At 43.7% G+C, this 5,534-nt stretch overlaps 1 long non-coding RNA gene across 1 annotated transcript; it reads right to left on the bottom strand.

Moving 5' to 3' along the window:
• Window positions 1–438: 438 nt before the first annotated feature.
• On the bottom strand, window positions 439–5,286 carry LOC118246848 (uncharacterized). The gene is made up of 3 exons (XR_004778236.2): window positions 4,795–5,286; window positions 1,676–4,661; window positions 439–782 (listed from the first exon to the last, which is right to left on the bottom strand). It is a non-coding gene; the product is annotated as an uncharacterized LOC118246848 (long non-coding RNA).
• Window positions 5,287–5,534: the final 248 nt, after the last annotated feature.

Genomic DNA, 5,534 nt, shown 5'->3' with positions numbered 1-5,534 from the left:
GCAGCAGAGATGGTGAAGTCTCTGCTCAAGTGTATTCTGCAGGGAGGCACAAAAGAAGCTGCAAAGGAAGAAAGTGCAGATGGGAGACCCAGCACTTCCTCAGAGCTGACCAGGCAAGGGAAGCTGCTGCTCTGCATTTGGGCACCCAGAGGAGGGCAGAGGAAGAGTGTAAGATAATTCAGTTTATTTATATCTCCCTTTTTAACACTTCTGTCATTTTCTGTCTGACTCAACGTCTGCCCTGTGGTTGGAATTTCAGTGTCAAACCCTGAACAATTTGAATGCATTTTAATAATATTAGTGATAATAGTAATTTTATTATGAATAATATTGTAATAACTCAGGTAATGTGCATTGTGTTTATTCTTAAAATGTTCATTCCCTCTGCCTTTTTATTGAAAATTATTATTTTCTGAGCTTTTACAAAATAATTTATGCACTTCTCCCTGCCCCAGGCTGGTGTGACCACAGCTGGATTCCCGCTGGGGCAGTGCAGACCTGAGGCTCCAGCCACGGCCATGTGCAGGGGCCACATCTCACAGCAGACGGGACGGGCAGGGCTGGCTCCTCAGCCCCCAGCCCAGCTCTTGACCCATGTGAGAGCAGAAGCAACACGCAGCATGTGCCAGGCCAGCTCACCAAACCATGGCCAGGTGCACAGTGCTGGTGCTAGGGTGGGCAGTCCCACTTGTCATCCACATCACTCTTTTCATGTGATAATAAAGCCATCATTTTTCAGCCATTTCCTTCGTGCTTTTGAGGGACAGCCAACAATCTGGCTCCTGTAATACCAAACAAAGTACAAGGGCAATGCATTCACATCCATAGCCACCCGTGCTGCCCTTTTACTTCTGCTGAGGTGCCCCCTACTTTTATCACCAGCGACTCATGCAAGGCTGCACACCACAACCTGCATGGCATCAAGAACAACAGCTACGGTGAAGGCTTTGCTCAAATGCTTCCATTTGACACATGCACCGCTGGCATCCTGATATTAAAACAGTGATAATATAAAACAGAGATGTTCAACCTTCATGAGTCCTTTGGCACAGGTGAGATCTAACACAAATGTGATTCTAACAGCATCTGAACAAATCTGTAATAAGTTTCAGTTCTGTATGGAAAATATTTCAACAAATGAGAAGTCCTACATCAGTTTTCTTGACATTTTACAGGATAAACATTGTCAGAAGTATTTTAAACTTTAGCCTGCTTGATTGGTAATACCCAGTGTGTTTTATAAACTTCATAAAAATCAAAGCCATCAGAATGGGGTACTCTGGGGTGCTCATCAGCTAATCAGGGGAAGCCACAGATGGGTGTCAGTCCTAAGCATGCAGAAGTTAGCCAATATGGCTTTCTTGGTGTAGTGCCACAGCAAATGACAACACAAAACTGATACTAGGCAGAAGACCGTCAGAAGATCTGCAAACACTGTAAAGGAGTTGGCTCTCTCCAGTTGCCTTAGCTGTGCCTCCTGCAGTTTGTTATAACATCGTTCGCACATGGAAGCAGATGGTATGCTACATATCAATTTACTATGCCTCTCTTTCACAGATTTTTTCGGTTCTGTCTGTGCATTTTTATTCAAAAGAGGACCATATGGTCCCTGTGAGGTAGTTTATAAATAATTGTATATTTACAGTAGCAATTGAAAGCAGAGTCACATGCTTACCTTCAGGAAGGCAGCTGAAAGTAGCTGGGTATTACAGGGTTTTGAATGATTTCCTCAGTACCGCACAGAGATAGGCAATGAATAATTAAACAGAAATTGATTTCACGTGGCCTTCCTGATTGCATTTGTTCTGCTACTGCTGCAAAACACTAGGTTCCTAATCAGAGCTGGTCGAAGAGAGATGGGGTCATGCGTGCTCTAATGGCATTGCCTCCATCCAGCTGGAACAACAGTCCCAGGCCCCTGCTCTGCCAGGGGCTGGATCAAGTTCTACAGTGACGGACAGCATAGGCAGGATGGTGTTCCACAACCAGGAGACTCTCCTTCGCCCTCGAAGTTTGCAGGGGCCGGTTTGAGCCTCTGGCTTGGCCCTTCCCCCAGGGGAGCTCTTCTCTGGGTGCATGTGGCCAGAGGACAGCAGACGTGTAGTTAGCACTGCTTCCCCAAACACCTTGAGAGGCTCCTGCGAATAACCGGCTGCCTTCTGCTTGGGCTTCCTTCTTCCTCCCCACACGCTCAGTCACCATCTCTCCTTGCAATCTCAGTGCAGAGCAAATTTTCCTTCAGAAAGCAACTGTCTGAAGAAGCAAGACTGAATTTGCTGGCGTAAAACCCCAACCATTTTCAGTGCAGGGATGACTGAATCAAGGCCTCTCCCTGCCCCCTGTGAATATTTTCAGCACTGCCTTTGCTTTCCACACAAAGAGTTGAAGACAAAACCACACCTCCCAGATGCCAAGGGAGGGTGTGCAGGGTCAGATTTCCCAGATGCTCAGTCTCCCAATTAGGGATAAATTGTCAGAAGAGCTCAGCTACTACTTAGGTCTAATAAATAAAAGTAGATTTTTTAGAGGTGCCTCCCGTTGATATTACTGGCCAGGATATGCCCATGAGACCTCTCTTTTGGAGACTTCAATAATCTCTTTGTAAATCCTCTCTATTTATTTGTGGGTTTAACTGGGGATACATGAATAAGCATGGTGCCCAGCCCTCCAGCTCCTCTGGTCACTGTATCCCAGTTCTTCTTCATTCCCCTTCCCTCTGGCATTATGTTTTTGTGTGTGTAAGAATAAACATGGGACAAAAATGAAGATAAAATTGATTCAATCTAGGTGTCAAAGTTATAATTCTCTTTACTTTCCATTCTTTACCACTTGCTCTGCTGATCAGTAATGAGATTTTCTTTTCATCATGATCCTTGGGGTTGATGCCTTAGGAGAAGGCTGTGGGCTGTGATTTACAGAGCTGAGTGGCAGGATTAGGTGGGTTATGTAAGTAAGACAGCAAAATCAATCATGAACAAGATTTAGACTCATTCTGATGTTGTATTGAACCCTGCCCTCTCCCCTTCAGCTTGAGAAGAAAAAATGGCAGAGATCTGAAAAATAATTTGGGAAGTCACTTTCAGGCATTGTTCTTCCTACTTTTTTGAGCTTTACTATTAACTGCCAGATGCTGCTGAAATCTTTTGCTTCAGTTATGCAGCACTTTCATCAGTACCACACAGAGTAATGTGAGCTGATATGGCTCTCTCACGCGAGCATGAAAGAAAAGTCATATAATACACACACGCAGTCCCAGCTGATTCTTAAATCTACTCACAGGCTATTCAGTGATAAATCAATCTGGACTTGGCTGATATCCTTTGCACTGCTGGATGTAAGCTTTCTGCCCACTTTTGTTATTTAAAGAGTGAGAAAGAAGTTTTGCTTTTCATTGCTTTTTCTTTTATAGATTGACAAACAGCCTTTTCACTGTAACAGGGTTAGGTACAGATTAATGAGTTTGTATTATCAGGAGATGAATGTCTGACTCCAAAAAGATATTTAGGTACTTAATAACAAACATGGGCTTGTCCTAGATTTCAAAACTGAAATGCAAGAGATGTGTGCACGTGGCATTAAGGGACATGGTTTAGCAATGGGACTCAGTAGGTCGTGTTGATGGTTAGGCTTGATGATCGTGAAGGTCTTTTCCACCCTGATGATTCTATGAAGATCTGGGTCTAAGTGACCGTATCAGTAAAACTGGGAAACTAATTACACACAAAAGGCTTTCAATGCATAGAATTATCAGTCAAAAAAATAATGATAGATTACTTTTTGCTAATATCTTTCATTAATAATGATTACATTGCTATTTGTGATGATGGTTCAAGCTCTTTTTCTCCTGATGAGACCCCATAAATATTCCAATGCAATGCAGATATAAATACAGTGGACCTGTACTGTGCTTCTGCAAAAGCTCCAGACAGTAAGAGTGATATAAAAGTGAGAACTGTAACTTTTTGTCTAAGCTGATTCACTGTGATAAAATGAGCAAGCAAAATACCTAACAATACTGAATTTCAATGGTGTTATTCCTATAATCTCTAAAATTATTGGTTTAGCAAGCATACTTTAAAGACATATCTGTTTCTAAATATATGGGGCAGCTAGTAAATATACAATTAGTAAATGTAAATAATATTTCACTGATTTCATCAAAGTAGCTTTAATTTATCTTAAATGACCATCTGATCCAATAATATCTGTCCTCTGTTTTTAGCTTGACTCCAGAACTCTGCATTGTCCCTGCCATAGTAAAATGACAACTTCCACAAAGGCAAGAAATTAATTGACTTCATATTTTAAACAAGTTATTGTTAGAATAAATGGAAGTCTCTTAACTCTTAACGACAGTGAGTCAGATGCATCTGACCTTTGTGGGTGGGACTTTATTATGTCCTCTATGTTTAAGAAAGTACAGTATTGTAATATTATTCACCACATACCAAGAGTTCCATCGAAGGCTGACAATCACAGGAAAAGGCACATCCTCATTTACAGTACTGCTGAAACGCTAAATATGTCCGGTCATATAAAGCCTGATCCTGTGAAGTTTTGGCATCGCCCCTCAATAGGAACTAACAACATCCCCACTACTCCCTTTCCCTAAGGGACACTCATTGTGCTCACTCACGGCTCGCAGCCCTTTAGACCTCTCTCTAAAAAAAAAAAAAAAAAAAAAAAAATTAAAAAAGGATAACGGGAATGAGACTCCAGCAAAAACACTGTTGCTCCCTTAAAATGAAGTGTCTGGGGGGGAGGAGAGGGGAAGGAGTGTGAATACGTGATTACCTCGAGGGGAAAGACAGAGATGGGCAATTTATGGCCTGCAGAAGGGAGCACGGTGCCTGCAGCACTGGAGATGTTCAAGGCCAGGCTGGATGAGGCTCTGGGCAACCTGATGTGGTGGGTGGCATCCTTACCCATGGCAGGGGGCTGGAAAGAGACGATCTTTTAAGGTCCCTTCCAACCCGAGCCATTCTATGACTCTGCGATGTTATGAAGGTGCCGTGCTGCCACCTGCGGGCCCAGCCTCCAAACGGCGGCTCCGTACTGCTTGCTTGAGAACCAGCAGCCTTCGGAGGATTTTCCCCCAGTGAAGGTGGAAATTACCCCAAAAGAGCTGCTGCAGCCATCCTCTCCTGCTGGGAACAGGCGATGCTGCAGGACGGATGCTTCATGGTCACAGAGGGTGGTGGCTGTAGAAACCGTCACAAGCACATCCTTGGCTTGTGTCTGAAGTCCTGTGGAAATACTTCCCAGGTGGAAATTAGCCACGGTGTTCATGCACCAAGAAAATGAAAAAAAGTTTGCAAATCTTATGGTTTTGTTATAGCAGTTGGGTCTGTAGTTGGGGTCCCATGCCTGCCGGCATCCAAGCCCCCCCTATTTACCTTTGCAAAGCAGCAACCTAAATCCCTCCCCTGCTGAGAACCGGGCCTGCTCTCCGTGTGAAGACCTGCTGCTCACTTCTGTCTGGGAGAGCACAAGCAGCAACATCTCTTCTAAAGCCAGCAGCACCTTTTGGGATG

This window comes from Cygnus atratus, chromosome 1 (assembly GCF_013377495.2).
Source record: "Cygnus atratus isolate AKBS03 ecotype Queensland, Australia chromosome 1, CAtr_DNAZoo_HiC_assembly, whole genome shotgun sequence".
Lineage (NCBI taxonomy): Eukaryota > Metazoa > Chordata > Aves > Anseriformes > Anatidae > Cygnus > Cygnus atratus.
The sequence above is the reverse complement of the archived record's forward strand: the minus strand, read 5'-3'. Positions and strand labels throughout refer to the sequence as shown.